Genomic DNA, 18,151 nt, shown 5'->3' on the forward strand with positions numbered 1-18,151 from the left:
AAAGAAAGCATCAGAACATGAGAAAATGCCATAGGACACAAGAACTGACCAATGAGGCAACTTTGTACAGAAGACAAGTAAACAGATTTAATGGGTAACACGAAGCAGATTTCAAAAATAAAAGACAAGCAACCACAGTGGGAAAAGAGGTGAAATCACTGAGTCTGCATGAAATGGCCTCTACCGAATGACTTCAATTCACTACTGGTCCTCAGTAGCCTTTTTCTTGTTGCATTTCCTCCCTCCACACCGCTAGCGAACAAACTCTCCAGTATAGAACTAGACTGTGTGAAAATAAAACCTTCAGTTTACCCCTGATAAAAACCATAAAACCAAAATGCAAGCAAAGTGGCAAAAGGTCTTTACCACAATTGGCAAAAGGCTGCTGTCTTTAATATGCAAAAATTATTTAATAAGAAAATCAGTCTCCTGTGAAAAAGTGAGCAAAGTTCATGAACTGAATTCATGGAAACATTAATAGTTAAGATAATCAGAAATGTAGGCAAGAGTGTTCACTGTAGCATTTTCCATTATAATCGATCCAGACAATGAGATATAATGCATCTAATAAATACCCTAGTTAATAAATACTCTAATGTTAAGTGAAAAAAGGCAAGATCTAAAACTATAGTTCGATCTAACTCTGAAATATATATGCATAGAAAAAATGTCAAGAAGGCCACATTAAGCAGTTATCTCTGGGCAATACGATTAGATTTTCCTCCTTAAACAGTAATTGTATTTCCCATAAGGAAAATAATTCAAAGATTTTTAAGGTACCATAAATTTTGTAAGTTGAAAAAATGACTACTGTCACCCAGTTCTAACTACTAAGTGAGAGTCATAGATGAGATTTTTGAATAAAGAGTAGTTACACACACAGTGACAAGACCATCTGATTGCCCCTCTGGGGTGTGTCACAAAGGAATTTACCTCCCAAAGTAGAAAAGTCTTTTCTTTTGAAAGAAGATCCCTTTTGATTGTCTCACTTTCCAGTTTACTGGGAAACCAGTGAGGAGAGTGAAGAGTGCTATATTACCTAACCGCTGGAGAACAAGTGCATGCATCCATAGATGAAGAGGTGATATATCAGTTTTTTGAAGGAATGGAAGCATAAGGCACTGGAGTAGAAAGTAAAGAGGACCTGGAGTCCAAGGTCAAGTTCTGTTTAGGACAAAAACGGCTCTGTGACTGTATAAACAGACAAGTCACCTAAGTTGGTGCCCTCCTTTACAAAATAGGGGGTGGGAAAAGTTTTAGCTTCCTTACGGGACTCAAGTTACACGATTTTCCTTTTGGGTTTTTGGGGTGGTTTTTCTTTGTTTTTTTGTTTTTTTTTTTTTTTTTGGTTTGTTTGTTTTGGTTTTGGTTTTTGCCAACATGCAAACTAATCACCTTAAATTCGAGCAATAAAGCAAGTTCTGAGATGATTAGATTATCTTTTCCAGCCATCAAGTCTAAGTGGTTTAACCTTTCTTCACCACCTCTGAAAAGGATTTGATTCCTATTAGAGGATGACCCAAGACAGTGTCATTGGTGAATTACCCTCTTGCTCTTTGAACACTGCAATACCACTCAGAGCAGCTTACTCAATCCAAGTACTGACCAATATTTAACGGGGCAAGAATTTCATTATTTAGCAATATATAGGGTTTTTGTGGGTTTCTTTTTTTTTTTTTTTAATTAAAAAAAAAATACCTCTAGAAGGATAGGGAGAACAACCTATTCAGCAAATCTCAGAATGAAACACACTGGAGACAAGTGGACAGCCGTTCTAAACATAATGTTTTTTGGAGGGGCCAGAGATAAAATTTCAAGTTTGAGTTGCCTCATTATTTAACTGAGCGAGGAGAGAGATCTGTAAAGAGGAGCCAGCCCCCAGCGCTTATCCACTTGATGTGCAATATTCTCTCTGCCCCCTGACCTACTTAATTTTGTGGAGCTCAAATAAAATATAACTCAATTTTATATTTTTGTTAAGCCTTTCTTTTTAAGTTTATTCATTTATTTTCAAGAGAGAGCGAGCACAGGTGGAGGAGGGACAGAGAGAGGGAGACACAGAATCTGAAGCAGACCCCAGGCTCCAAGCTGTCAGCTCAGAGCCCAAAGTGGGGCTCAAACCCATGAACCGAACTGTAAGATCATGACCTGAGCCGAAGTCGGATGCTTAACCTACTAAGCCACCCAGGCATTCCTTGTTAAGCCTCTTTCAAAAGTATGTGGGTGACTACAATGCATCTAATTGACTAAGGATTAATTTCCAGAATATACTAAGACATACAAGGGGTGCCTGAGTGGCTCAGTCAGTTAAGCGTCAGACTCTTGGTTTGGGCTCAGATCACGATCTCACAGTTTGTGAGTTCGAGCCCTACATCAGGGTAAGAGCTGACACCGCAGAGCCTGCTTGGGATTCTCTCTCTCTCCCTCTCTGCCCCTCCCCGACTCGTGTACTTTGTCTCTCAAAATAAGTACACAAACTTAAAAAAGAAAAGACATACAAAAAAATAAGAGAAGTTTTACAAATATATGGCAAACAATTCATAAAAAGAGTAAGCCTTAATGACTACACATTTTAAAAGATGTTCAACTCCACTATAAGCAGAGAAACACAAACAAAAACCACAATCAAATGCTATTTCATACCCATGAAGATTAATACAAATTTTAAATTGAATAGTATCCAGTGTTGGTGAAAATTTGGAAAAGAATTTGGTACCACCTAGTAAATTTAAAGAAATTCGTAGCCCAAGACCCAGCAACTCTCCTTCCAGGTATACCTCAGGAAGACTTTTGTTCAATAATTTCAAATCTACAAAAAAGTTGCAACAATAGTTCACTTTACCCACATTCATAAATTGCTAACATTTTGTCACATTTGCTTTATTGTTCTATCTCTAGATATATATAAAATGATACTTTTTTCTGGACCACTTGAGAACAAATTGCAGGCATCATGCCCTTTACCCCTAATATTTCAGCATTGATTTCCTCAACACATGAAGTTTTACTTATTTAACCACAGTACAACTGTCGAAATCAGGAAAGTGGACGTTACTACAATACTAGTACAAATGTACAGCCCTTTTCGAATTTTGACAATGGTCCCAGTAATATCCTTCATATCATTTTTTCTGGCCCAAGATTCAACCAAGGATCATACATGATATTTACATGTCATCTCTGTAGTGTCCTAATTATATGAAAAAGTTCCTCAGCCTTTCTTTGTTTTTCAAGATATTGACGTTTTTAGGACTACAAACCATTTATTTTGTAGACGGTCTCAATCTGGGTTAATCTGATGTCTCCTCACGGTGAGAGGCATGTTGCACACTTTAGGCAGAAATACTATATGAACGATGTATCCTCCATGCGTCACACTGGAAACATGTGACATCTGTCCCACAATTAATGACCTGTTACTTTGACCACTTGGTTTAAGATAGTTATTACCAGGTTTCTCTACTATAAAGTTACTATTTTTGTCTTTTTGATTAGTAAGTGGAGAATTATTATCTATAAGTATGTATAAAGGAGAGACTATGGAAATATTGAGACTATGGAAATATTTGAGACCATGGAAATATCCTGCTCTTCAAACCTTCACCCAATATTAGCAGCTATTAATGGTCCTTCCTGAATAAATTGGTACTATGTGTATTCTAAAATGGTATTTTCTCACTCCTTCCCCATGTATTATCTGGCATCCCACCTTAAAGAAGAGCTTTTCCGGGGCGCCTGGGTGGCTCAGTCGGTTAAGCGTCCGACTTCAGCTCAGGTCACTATCTTGCAGTCCATGAGTTCAAGCCCCGTGTCAGGCTCTGGGCTGATGGCTCGGAGCCTGGAGCCTGCTTCCAATTCTGTGTCTCCCTCTCTCTCTGCCCCTCCCCCATTCATGCTCTGTCTCTCTCTCTCCCAAAAATAAATAAACGTTAAAAAAAAAAAAATTAAAAAAAAAAAAAGAAGAGCTTTTCCCTCATGCTCGAGCAATTCTTATAAAATTGTGCAAAGTAGACATATATAAGAACATCTGCCACATTATGTGCAATAGCAAAATAGCGGAATCAATCTAAAGGTACATAAGATAGATAGCAATGTATTAAAATATCAAATCATTATGTTGTACACCTAAAACCTACTGTTGTGTTAATTATACCTCAATAAAAATAAATACTAAAAGGCAGTTCATATAAAAAAGAGATGGATACATACAGTGCATACTACACAAGAGCTAAAAGAAATTAACTAGAACAATTACTCCCTTAGGTAATTTGCAAACATCAGCAAGAACAAACAACTCAGAATGATATGTGGAAGGTGATATTTTTATAGAGCTTGAATAATGCAAAACAATAAATACTATGTATCGTTTAAGGATATATGCATGTATAGGGGGAATATGAAAAGATGCATAAAAATAATAAACATTAAAATCAGAGTAATAGTTTCAGGGGTTGACAGGGGAATGGAATCAGGGAGGGATACACCAAAGAATTTTATTATTTCTGTAAAGTTTTATTTATTAAACTAAGTAGTGACTACACATGTGCTATACCCCCCCCAAAAAAAGTTACATGAAACTGAAGATTTTTCCTAAGATAAAGATCTATATTATAAGAAAGCAGGTACCAGCTTAGAAGCTCTTTAATAAGGCACACAAAATATGAAAATGGGTATTATTTTAAAATTAGATGTCAAAAGCAGCACTACTAAATATGTAATATTACTTCCTTCCTCAATTATATTGACTACGATGGTCAGAAACACTGATTCAATTTACCCTAGGTATATCTTCTGAGAGAAAAAAAAATATTTAATTCAATCAACACATAGGGGATACTTACTCTGTATCAGGCATCAAAGTACACGTTAGAAAGAAAAAGGGGAAATATTTCTTTTGGCACGAAGACGCATTTATAAATAGACTGAAAGTCTTCAAAATATAGATTAAAAACACATACTGGATTTAACTAGCACAGACACAATTTTGATATCAGTTTTTATTGTCATTAAGGAAACCTAGTTATCACCAACAAATTAGTCCTGATCCTTCAGGATCCTTCATAAACTGATGAGACCCTGATTGTAGGAAATATTTCCTTTTGTTTCATAAATCAAAACAGGCCGTAAACATTTGAACTTTGTCCTAATACCGAATGCTTTGGCCAACCCAACAAGGTTCATGCTTGAATGAAAATAAAATGAAAAAACTATCTCTATCTAATGCAAGAGATTAATTGCACAAGCTGCCCTGTGCCCTGTGCCCTCAGCAAGTCATGGTACATAAATAATCAGCTATGAAAGTCCTGTTAAATTGAGGCTAAAGTTAAAACCATCTCAAATATAATTAACTCTAAATTAGCTGAGCAAACTCTTGGAATGACTGCCCATTTATAAATCACAGTAGTTTTTCAATCCTCTAGTTGTAAAGCATGTTTCTAAGTCAGCAGTTAGGGAAAATTAGGGCCCACTACAGACCAAAAGTGTATACAATGGACTTTATACAGAGAAGTTGATCTTTAATCTACGAATGGGCTATATTCCAAAAGTCAGAAGCTTAGAGTTCAAAACACACTCTCACCTGGAAACTTGAATTGAACTTATCTGTTTGAGCTAGAATCCTATCCCATCATAAGCCCAACCAACCCCAAAACATAGGTAATCATATACTAGTAATACCATGAAGTAGAAATCTCTTTTAGCACTGTTTCTACCAGAATTTTTTTAATTAAACCTGGTTTGGGGGCACCTGGGTGGCTCAGTCAGTTAAGAGTCTGACTTCAGCTCAGGTCATGATCTCACTGTTTCTGAGTTCAAGCACCTTGTTGGGCTCTGTGCTGACAGCTCCCAGCCTGAAGCTTGCTTGGGATTCTGTGTGTCTCTCTCTCTCTCTTTCTGCCCTTCCCCCACTTGCATGCGTGCTCTCTCTCTCTCAAAAATAAATAAACATTAAAAACAATTATTTATTTTTGAGAGAGAGACAGAGCGCAAGCAAGGGAGAGGCAGAGAAGGAGACACAGGATCCGAAGCAGGCTCCAGGCTTGGAGCTGTCAGCACAGAGCCTGAGGCAGGGCTCGAACCCACAAGCTGTGAGACCAAAATCGGACACTTAACCAACTGAGCCACCCAGGCGCCCTCCAAAAAAATTTTTTTAAGAAAATAAATTAAATCTGGTTTGGAATTAACAAAAATATACTTCCTTATCCTGTAGTGACTTAGAGGGGACACTGGGAAACTTTCAGGGGTACTGATAATGTTCTTTTTCTTGATCTAAATGAGAGATACATGAATAAATTGACTTTGGGAAATTAAGTTGTACATTTATAATTTTACACTCTTGCCTATGTATGTTAAGTTTCAATTAAAAAAAATTTTTGCTTGCAATCTGCTGTACAATATTGCCTATAGTTAACAATATTGTATTATACACTTAAAAATAATGTTAAAAGGATAGATCTCATGTTAAGTGTTCTTACCACAGTTTAAAAAAAATAAAATGGGGGGCACCTGGGTGGCTCAGTCGGTTAAGCGCCAGGCTTTGGCTCAGGTCATGATCTCGCAGTTCGTGAATTTGAGCCCCACGTCGGGCTCTGTGCTGACAGCTCAGAGCCTGGAGCCTGCTTTGGATTCTGTGTCTCCTCCTCTCTCTCTGCCCCTCCCCTGCTCATGCTCTGTCTCTATTTCTCAAGAATGAATAAACTTAAAAAGTAAAAATAAAAAAAAAAAAAAAAAAAATAAGAAAGAAAGAAAAAAAGAAGAAAAGAAAGAAAGAAAGAAAGAAAAAAAAAAAGAAAGAAAAAAAGAAAGAAGAAGGAAAGAAAGAAAGAATTGGGGGCACCTGGGTGGCTCAGTTGGTTGAGCATCTGACTCTTGATTTCATCTCAGGTCGTGATCTCACAGTTCATTTATAAATCACAGTTTTTCCATCCTCCAGCCACACTGTACTGACAGCGTGGGGCCTACCTGGGATTCTCTCTTTCTGCTCCTCCCCTGCTCGCATGCCCTCTCTCTCTATCCCAAAATAAATAAACATTAAAGAAATTTAACAATAAAAAAATTAAATTAAAAAAAAAGAAGAATTGAAGGAAGCAGCATCTGTGAATCCCCTGTTTCAGTGATTTATCCACTACAGGATTACATAAATACCTACTTCCATGATCAAAAAATAAATAAATAAATAAATTCATATCCCCCTAAGCAAGTGGACAGGGAGGAGTTTACCTGTCTCTGCACCAACCATTGGGACTGAAGTCCCTTTCCTGGTGTGAGGAGCTCCTCTGAGGGGCTGTGGTCCTTGGCAAGGAAGCCGGGCGTACATTCTACCCCCACCAGACTCCAATATCCTCCCTGACTCACCCATGTGATTAAAGAAGAGACCAAAGTAAACTAGTTGTAAAGATTAACTACATGTGGTTGGAGTCGGGGGTGGCATGGACCACTGCTGCTGGCTTTAAAGAACAAAAATATGCAACGTCAAGCTCCAGAGAAAGAAGACCCACATTCAAGCGATCGCTTAGATTTAAAGACTGAAAGGTATTTATTGTTTCTTTTTAACGTTTTATTTATTTTTGAGACAGGGAGAGACAGAGCATGAACAGGGGAGGGTCAGAGAGAGGGAGACACAGAATCCGAAACAGGCTCCAGGCTCTGAGCTGTCAGCACAGAGCCCAATGCGGGGCTCGAACTCACGGACCGCGAGATCATGACCTGAGCCGAAGTCAGCTGCTTAACCGACTGAGCCACCCAGGCGCCCCAAGACTGAAAGGTCTTTAGATGGTTCTCACAAGTAAGGGCCTAGGACGGATCCTCAGACCACCAATCTCTGTTCTCATTCTTTTCCATCAGTCATCATACATATGAATATATCCATCGGTGCATCAACTAAATAGCCACCTAACTGTACAGATTTCCAGCCCTCCCTTTGTCACCTTTTATCACAAAAATTTAGCTGTAACACGGCAAGGCTAAACGCTAGATACACCATGTGCAAAAAATTCCCTGGGCCAATAGTCAGGTTATAATTTCTATAATTTACATAATTAGGGAATTGACTATGCTTATTTCACAGTGAATCCTTTGTGTTCCTGATTATCCCTGCTGTCCTTCCTAAGTACTTTTTCAAAGTCCAGTGTATTGGGGCGCCTGGGTGGCTCAGTCGGTTAAGCGGCCGACTTCGGCTCAGGTCATGATCTCGCGGTCCGTGAGTTCAAGCCCCGCGTCGGGCTCTGTGCTGACAGCTCAGAGCCTGGAGCCTGTTTCAGATTCTGTGTCTCCCTCTCTCTGACCCTCCCCCGTTCATGCTCTGTCTCTCTCTGTCTCAAAAATAAATAAACGTTAAAAAAAAAAAAAAGTCCAGTGTATTGTTACTAACTTAGTTAAAATGGTGTCAGGGTTGTTTTTTAAAAAGTCAATTTTTTGAGATGTATATACTGAAGTACTTAAAGGTGAAATGGCATATTCTCTGGGATTAGTTTTAAACTACTTCCATAAAAGGACGCATTAAGGTGAGAATATGGTGTTTCTGATAGCTTCTCTGTATTCTCTAATTTTCTACCTTGCTCACATACTGCATCTGTAATTTAAATTTTAATTAAAAAATACTTCCACAAAGGAAAAACTGAAAAAAGGACAGATGATGCAAATTCTTGTTAAATTTGGATGATGGGTATAAGATTAGTGACACTATTCTTTATACTTCTTAAAAATAAATGCTACATTTTTTAAAAATTTGTTTAAGAAACTCGTTTGAAAAGTCAATTTCCTCATCTAAACCAAAAGCATTCATTCATTTAGTCAGTCGTCAGCCACTCTAGAGAGAGAATGTCAGGCACTAAACACAGAGGAGAGGGAAAAGGAGCTAGACTAGGCATGGTTCTGCATCAAAACATCTTGGGAACCTATAAAAATACAGCTGTCGGGGGGTGCCTGGGTGGCTCAGTCGGTTAAATGCCCAACTTCAGCTCAGGTCATGATTCCGCCGTCTGTGAGTTTGAGCCCCACATCGGGCTCTGCGTTGATAGCTCAGAGCCTGGAGCCTGCTTCAGATTCTGTGTCTCCCTCTCTCTCTACCCTTCCCCCACTCACACTCTGTCTCTCTCCCTCTCTCAAAAATTAATAAACATTAAAAAAAATTTTTTTTTAAAAACACAGCTGTCAGGGCCCAACCCCAAATCAACTAAACTAAAACATCAACTACATTTTTAAAAATATACATGAGTGGAAGGGCACCTGGGTGGCTCAGTCGGTTAAGCCTCCAACTTTAGCTCAGGTCATGATCTTGTGCGCGGTTCCTGAGTTCGAGCCCGGTGTTGGGTTCTGTGCTGACAGTTCAGAGCCTGGAGCCTGCTTCTGTTTCACTGTCTCCCTCTCTCTCTGCCCCTCCCCTGCTTGCACTCTGTCTCTCTCAGTCTCTGTCTCTCAAAAATAAATAAACATTAAAATAAAGTTCACTGAGTCACGTAACCTGGAGAAATCTCATAAACATTATACTTTGTGGAAAAAAATAGGTACAACAGAGCACATACTGTATGATTCCATTTATGTGAATTCCAAAAATAGTTAAAACTAATTGATGACTGAAATCAGAAGAGTGGTTGCACAGGGACCGAGGGATGAGCACTATATATGGTCAGGGGCTTGAGAGAGCTTTTGAGATTTGGGGTATGTTCTTTAGGGGGACTGTAACAGGTTCTTTGACAGGTCTATAAATACACAAACATTCATCTAGCTGAACACTTGATATTTGTGCATTTTAATATATGTTAATTGTGCCTCAATTTCTTAAAAATAAGAAAAATGTTACATTTAAGAGTCTCCACAATTTCTTGCTATAATCCCAATTAGAGGCTCCTGGCAATCATACATATTTTTCCCCTGAATATTTTTAAATTTCCCATCCTAAACTAGAAGACAACTGACAGTTATTGAATATTTTCTGATGCCAGACTCTATGCTAAACGCTTGACACCTGCACTTCCATAATCCCCATAACCCTATGAGGTATTGTCTGTTACCCACATTTTACAGATGTGGAAACTAAGACTCAGTAGGGTTGAGTAACTTGCCTGGGGCCACAAAGACAATAAGGAAGAGAACCAGGATTTGAAGCCAACTCTGTGACTCCAAAATGAAATGCTTCCTCACATCCGCAAGCTTCAAATTCCACATCACCCTCTCCAACACCTGCCCTTTGACAAGTCGCAAATGTGTACAATCTTTCCCATCGACTCCACATCAGGCCCAGTTCACCTTGCTAAATAGAAAGCCCTGAGTAACAGTTCTTACAAGTATCTATCCTATCTTTGAGGGAAGGAATGGAACTTTGATGCAGGAAAAACTATACATGGCCTCCACCTATCGTTAATCTGGATATGTACTTGTCACTAACTGACTTAGACTTACTCATCCTTCCCAGATAATTGTAACCCAAGTCACTTAAAACAAACAAACAACAACAACAACAACCAAAAAAAACTAGAGGAGCAATCTTTCATAGCCAGGAACACATTGATTAGGTCTCTAATGCCTTCTCATGATAAGCAGCCCCTGCTTGATGCTTCCCTAGTTCTGTGGTTCAGCCAGGTCTGAGTTGTCCAAGGAAGCTCTTCTGTCGGACTTATGACTCTATGACTTCAGCACACAGATGTCCTTCTGGTACTTTGCTCTTCAAGTCCTCGCTGTGGCAGAAGCAGCTGCCCCATGCATCTTATAGGTTAGTCAAGGTTTAGAAAGAATAATCACCCCTGGTGTTTTATTGTTGTTGCTCTTAGAAATACTTTAACACCTTCTGCCTCCTCATTAACCTTGTCACTCAGCCAACCTTTTTAGGAAACAGCCTCCATCTCTTTTGGTTCCAACAATCTGTTGTGCCTTCACCCATGACTCTAGGTTTGAGTTCAAACTCTCTGAGCCAAAGATAGATTGACCGTGAAGGCAGTAAGGTTCATCTTCAGTCTCTTCACCTGCACGGCTCCTTCCAAGGTCTCATCCCTAATTTTTTATATTCTCTCACCTACAGATTAGGCTCTCCAAGTTGTATAAGCTTCAGGCACCCACAAAATTACATTTGCCCTTACCTCTGAATCACATTATCATTTTGTTGCTACAAGCACCAGATCTGTGATAAACCATTCACCTTGCAAATTAAATTGATTTAGAAGGAGAAATACTTAAAAGATGAGAGAACCGGGGCGCCTGCTCAGAGCCTGGAGCCTGTTTCAGATTCTGTGTCTCCCTCTCTCTGACCCTCCCCCGTTCATGCTCTGTCTCTCTCTGTCTCAAAAATAAATAAACGTTAAAAAAAATTAAAAAAAAAAAAGATGAGAGAACCAAGTTATTACCAATAAGTATTAGAACATTAGAACCAATAAGTACACAGACACACATTAACATATTTCTGCTTAATTTCACATATTAGTGATAATATATTACCTATTTGATGATCAAATCAGCAATATACTCATTAGAGGACTGCTGTTGCCTAGGTTGTCTTTTGGTTATTGTTTTAAGGTCTGAAGTTTCTCTAATTTTGAAAGTGGAGAGATTGAAGAGACATGCAAAAAACATGAATACAAGCAAAATGAAAAAAAGCTCACTACATAAGTTTCACATGTGTCCCTATCACAGTAAAAATGCTTTAAAAAACTAGATTATTGTATGTCATATAATAGATCCATAAAAAGAAAAGGAGGGCAAAATCAGCACAAATATCATGACCTGTCATAAATATGAAAAGTGCTCAAAATTAATGCTGGCTTAGCATCTCCTTTGGTTTCCTAAGAGGTACTCGATCACAATTGCCTCATTTTAAAACAAGCATTAGTTACGAAACTACTCATGCTCTCCCTGGCAATGCTTCCCCAGTTGGCACATTTAAGAGTGACATTCAACTTTTTAGTTTAATTTTATTTTTTGACATAAAAAAGGGTAAAGTTTACTTTAAACACCTATATACCCCACAAATTAATCCAATTAAGGAAGATAAAATAAATATGGACGAAGCCCATATATAATACAAAATAAGAATTTACAAAGGAGAAATAATATAAACAAAATTATAAAAATCGTAAGAAAAAACTTTGCACAAAGTTCTACACAAATTTAATAAAAATCTGGGCCAAACGGATAGTTTTCTACAAACAAAACCAAAAACATGTGGCTATTACTAACACCAAGAGATGAAGGCTCTAAAGAGAACCGTTTGTAAAAATAAAATAATGTGTAGGGAGTAAAAAAAAAGCTTCACCGCCCCCCCCATAAGCACCAGACCCATAGCTTTACAAAAAATTCTACCAAGCCTTTAAATCTAAGAAGGAAGAGAGAAAGGGAAGGATGAAGTAAGGAGGTAGCTAATACACTAATCTCAAGGATCAATTGCAACAATCCTAACCCCAATTTGGCAGACAGTTTCCAGCATTACATTATGACCAGACAATGTTTAGTGCATAAATGCGAAGGGGCTCACATAGTAAGCTATTAATGAAATTTACCATAATATGTCTAAGGGGTAAAATATATATTCATCACCAAAAAAGCTGAAAAAAGTATGAAAAATGCAACAGACATTCTTCATTTAATATACCAAGAGTCAAGTACTTAACATGAGATAGAGAGCTAGACCAAAGAGAGTACGCTGCTTACTGGGAAGACACAGACAGCACTACTGCCTGTCCCAACCAGACCCGCAGCTAGCATCACTGCCCTTCAGCAATGGACCAGAGTAGTGGCCAGTGCACTTAGACAAGTGAAAGAAATCAAGTAGAAACTGGAAAAGAAATCAAGGACAAACTAAAGTTGAATAAGAAGTGATTAAATCATCACTATTTTAAGTTAAAATAATTGCATACCTGAAAAAAAAAAAACAGAGAGAAAATCTGAAAACCTACCTACAGTATGAGAATTCTTACTTTTATATCCTCCTACCTTACTAAAATCAAACACTTTCCAGCATTGAGTGACACATTGGACCAGATGGACTTAACAGATACAGTCGGAACTTTTCATCCTAAAGCAGAAGAATACACATTCTTTTCAAGTGCACATGGAACGTTCTCTAGAATAGACCACATACTAGGTCACAAATCAGGCCTCAACAAGTACAAAAAGATTGGGATCATGCCATGCATATTTTCTGACCACCACACTAAGAAACTTGAAGTCAACCACAAGAAAAAATTTGGAAAGACCATAAATGCATGGAGGTTACACAACATGCTACTAAAAAAATGAATGGGTCAACCAGGAAATTAGAAATAAAGAAAATACATGGAGGGGTGCCTGGGTGGCTCAGTTGGTTGTGCATCCGACTTCAGCTCAGGTCATGATCTCATGATTCACTGGTTCGAGCCCTATGTCGGGCTCTGTGCTGACAGCTCAGATCCTGGAGCCTGCTTTGGATTCTGTGTCGCCCTCTCTCCTTCTCTGCCCCTCCCCTGCTTGGTCTCTCTCTCTCTCTCTCTCTCATATTCTCAAAAAAAAAACATTAAAAAAATTTTTTTAAGGAAAGAAAGAAAATACATGGAAAGAAGTGAAAATGAAAACACAATGGTCCAAAACCTTTGAGGTACAGCAAAGGCATTCCTAAAAAGGAAGTATATAGCAATACAGTACTATATCAAGAAGCAAGAAAAATCTCAAATAAATAACCTAACCTCACACCTACAAGAAGCTAGAAAAAGAACAAAAAATGAAGCCTAAAGCCAGCAGATGAAAGGAAATAATAAAGATTAGAGCAGAAATAAATGATATAGAAACTAAAAAAACAACAGAACAGATCAATGAAACCAGGAGCTGGTTCTTTGAAAAGATGAACAAAACTAATAAACGTCTAGCCAGACTTACTAAAAAAAAAAAAAAGAGAGAGAGAGACAGAGACAGAGAGACAGAGAGAGACAGAGAAGATTTAAATAAAATCACAAATGAAAGAGGAAAAATAATAACCAACACCACAGAAATACAAAAGATTCTAAGAGAATATTGTGAAGAATGATATGTCAACAAATTCAGACAACCTAGAAGAAATGGGTAAGTTCCTGGAAACATATAAAGTACCAAAACTGAAACAGGAAGAAATAAAAAATTTGAACAGACCAATAACCAGAATGAAATTGAATCAGTAATCAAAAATCTCCCAACAAGTGAAAGTCCAGGACCAGATGGCTTCAAAGGTGAATTCTACCAAACATTTAAAGAAGAGTTAATACCTATTATTCTCAAATTATTGCAAAAAATAGAAGAGGAAGGAAAACTACCAAATCATTCTATGAGGCCAGCATTACCCTGATACCAAAACAACCCAAAGACACCACAAAAATAGAGAACTACAGGCCACTATCTCTGATGAACACAGATGCAAAAATCCTCAACAAAATATTAGCAAACCGAATCCAACAATATATTTAAAAAATCATTCACCACGATCAAGGGAGATTTATGCCTGGGATACAAAAGTGATCAATATTTGCAAATCAAGGTCCCATTATTTCCAGAATGGCTTGCCATCTACCATCTCTTCTTTCTCCACTTCTCCCTCCCTTTTCCTGTCTAATCCTACTTCTGCAAAGCTAAAGATACATGGAACTTTGAGACGCCCTCATCTAAAGAAGTACTTTATTAACCTGGCATTTGAGGCCTTTTAGGACTTAACTTAAACCTCTATATCTATCTAATCTTAACTCCTATATCCAACTCATTTTCACTTATTCTAGTTCCAGCCAAACTAAATCAGTCTTTGGGCTCCTAATACTTCCTGGGTTCTCCCACCCTCCTGCTTTTCCTTACAATTTCTTCCACCTGATGACTCTAGTCCTAAAATCATTCAAAATTATTCACATCAGCAGAATGCCACCCCCACCCCCTTTTTTTCAAGCCCATGAACCACGAACTCCATTCATTACATGATGCAGGCATTGTCTTAACCAATTATAAGCAAAGATCAAAAAAAGACCAAGTTAGCTCGGGAGGAGGGGCCAACATGCCAGAGAAGTAGGGGATCCAAATATGCCAGAGAAGTAGGGGATCCACACTTCCCGCTTCTCTCAAACAAAGAAGTGCATAAGCCAAAAAACTTTGAACACCAGAGCCTGGGAGGAAAAGAGACTGAATCTACCAGAAAGAAAATGGGAAAGCTGGAAAAAAGATAGGGGTACTCCAAAGAACAAATCAAAGCATACCTGTGGGAAGTCCAAAATAGCACTACGAGTAGGGTAACAAAATAACAAAAGTCACAACAACAGAGAGCAAGTAACAACCTCTGAAAAAACACCTCCTGAAGGGCCAGGCCCTGGAGAGTATATGACCCTCCTTTAATACAGCAGGGCTCACAGGTGCAGAGCACACAACAAGCTTTTAAAATGCATAAGGGACAGAAAACTAGCCAAAATGACTAAATGGAAGAATTCTTCTCAAAAGAAATCCCAGGAAGTGGTGACAGCTAACAAATTGATAAAACCAATTTAAGCAGTATAACTGAACAAGAATTTAGAATAATAGTCACAAAATTAATCACTGGGCTTGAAAAATGCATAGAGGACAGCAGAGAATCTATTGCTATAGAGATCAAGGGACTAAAAAATAGTCATGATGAGTTAAAAATGCTATAAATGAGGTGCAAAATAAAGTGGAAGTGGCCACAGTGCAGATTGAAGAGGCAGAGGGGAGAGTAGGTGAGGTAGAAGATAAAATTATGGAAAAAGAGGAAACTGAGAAAAAGAGAGGTAAAAAACTCCAGGAGTATGAGGGGAGAATTACAGAACTAAGTGATACAATCAAACGGAACAATATCCGTATCATAGGAATTCAGGAAGAAGAGAGAGAGAAAGGGGCTGAAGGTATACTTGAACAAATCATAGCTGAGAACTTCCCAGATCAGGGGAAGGAAACAGGCATTGAAATCCAAGAGGCACAGAGCACTCCCTTCAGATGTCACTTGAATTGATCTTCTGCATGACATATCATAGTGAAACTGGCAAAATACAAGGATAAAGAGAGAATTCTGAAAGCAGTCAGGGATAAACAGGACTTAACATACAAAGGTAGACCCATAAGGGTAGTAGCAGACCTATCTACTGAAACTTGGCAGGCCAGAAAGGAATGGCAGGAAATCTTCAATGTGATGAACAGGAAAAATATACAGCCGAGAATCCTTTACCCAGCAAGTCTGTCATTCAGAATGGAAGGAAGGATTAAGGTTTTCCCAAACAAACAAAAACTGAAGGAATTCATCACCACTCAACTAAGCCCTACAAGAGATCCTAAGAGGGATTCTGTGAGTGAAATGTTGCAAGGACCACAAAGTACCAGAGACATCACTATAAGCATGAAACCTACAGACATCACAATGACTCTAAACCCATATCTTTCAATAATAACACTGAAGGTAAATGGACTAAATGCTCCATCCAAAAGACATAGGGTATCAGAATGGATAAAAAAACAAACAAACAAGACCCATCTATTTGCTCTCTACAAGAGACTCATTTTAGACCTTAGGACACCTTCAGATTGAAAGTGAGGGGATGGAGAACTATCTGTCATGCTACTGGAAGTCAAAAGAAAGCTGGAGTAGCCATACTTAAACAAACTTAGACTTTAAATTAAAGTCTGTAACAAGAGATGAAGAAGGGCATTATATAATAATTACAGGGTCTATCCATCAGGAAGAGATAACAATTATAAATGTCTATGCGCCAAATACAGGAGCCCCCAAATATATAAAACAATCAATCACAAACATAAGCAACCTTATTTATAAGAATGTGGTAATTGCAGGGGACTTTAATACTCCACTTACAACAATGGATAGATCATCTAGACACAAAATCAATAAAGAAACAAGGGCCTTGAATGATACATTGGATCACATGGACTTGACAGATATATTTAGAACTCTGCATCCCAAAGCAACAGAATATACTTTCTTCTCGAGTGCGCATGGAACATGCTCCAAGATAGATCACACACTGGGTCACAAAACAACCCTTCATAAGTATAAAAGAATTGAGATCATACCATACACACTTTCAGATCACAATGCTATGAAACTTGAAATCAACCACAGGAAAAAGTCTGGAAAGCTTCCAAAAGCATGGAGGTTAAAGCGCATGCTACTAAAGAATGAATGGGTCAACCAGGCAATTAGAGGAGAAATTAAGAAATATACGGAAACAAACGAAAATGAAAACACAACAATCCAAATGCTTTGGGATGCAGTGAAGGCAGTCCTCAGAGGAAAATACATTGCAATCCAGGCCTATCTCAAGAAACAAGAAAAATCCCAACTACAAAATCTAACAGCACACCTAAAGGAAATAGAAGCAGAACAGCAAAGACACCCCAAAACCAGCAGAAGAAGAGAAATAATAAAGATCAGAGCAGAAATAAACAATATAGAATCTAAAAAAAACTGTAGAGCAGATCAACGAAACCCAGAGTTGGTTTTTTGAAAAAATAAACAAAATTGATACACCGTTAGCCAGGCTTCTCAAAAAGAAAAGGGAGAGGACCCAAAAACCAACAAAACCATGAATGAAAATGGAATTATTACAACCAATCCCTCAGAAATACAAGCAATTATCAGGGAATACTATGAAAAATTATATGCTAACAAACTGGACAACCTGGAAGAAATGGACAAATTCCTAAGCACCCACACACTTCCAAAACTCAAACAAGAAGAAATAGAGAACTTGAACAGACCCATAACCAGCGAAGAAATTGAATCCGTTAACAAAAATCTCCCAACAAATAAGAGTCCAGGACCAGATGGTTTCCCTGGGGAAACAGACATTTAAAGCAGAGATAATACCTATCCTTCTCAAGCTGTTCCAAAAAATGGAAATGAAAGGAAAATTTCCAGACTCATTCTAGGAAGCCAGCATTACTTTGATTCCCAAACCAGACAGAGACACAGCAAAAAAAGAGAACTACAGGCCAATATCCCTGACGAATATGGATGCAAAAATTCTCAACTAGATACTAGCAAATCGAATTCAACAGCATATAGAAAGAATTATTCAGCATGATCAAGTGGGATTCATTCCTAGGCTGCAGGGCTGGTTCAATATTCACAAATCAATCAATGTGATACATCACATTAATAAAAGAAAAGATAAGAACCATATGATCCTGTCAATAGATGCAGAAAAAGCATTTGACA

General features: G+C 38.1%; 1 protein-coding gene across 4 annotated transcripts in view; it reads right to left on the minus strand.

The window, feature by feature from the left end:
* Positions 1–18,151, minus strand: part of GPAT3 (glycerol-3-phosphate acyltransferase 3) — a 63,663-nt gene that overhangs the window by 21,110 nt on the left and 24,402 nt on the right. The gene's annotated exons all lie outside the window — the stretch shown is intronic.

Source organism: Lynx canadensis, chromosome B1 (assembly GCF_007474595.2).
Source record: "Lynx canadensis isolate LIC74 chromosome B1, mLynCan4.pri.v2, whole genome shotgun sequence".
Classification (NCBI taxonomy): Eukaryota; Metazoa; Chordata; class Mammalia; order Carnivora; family Felidae; genus Lynx; species Lynx canadensis.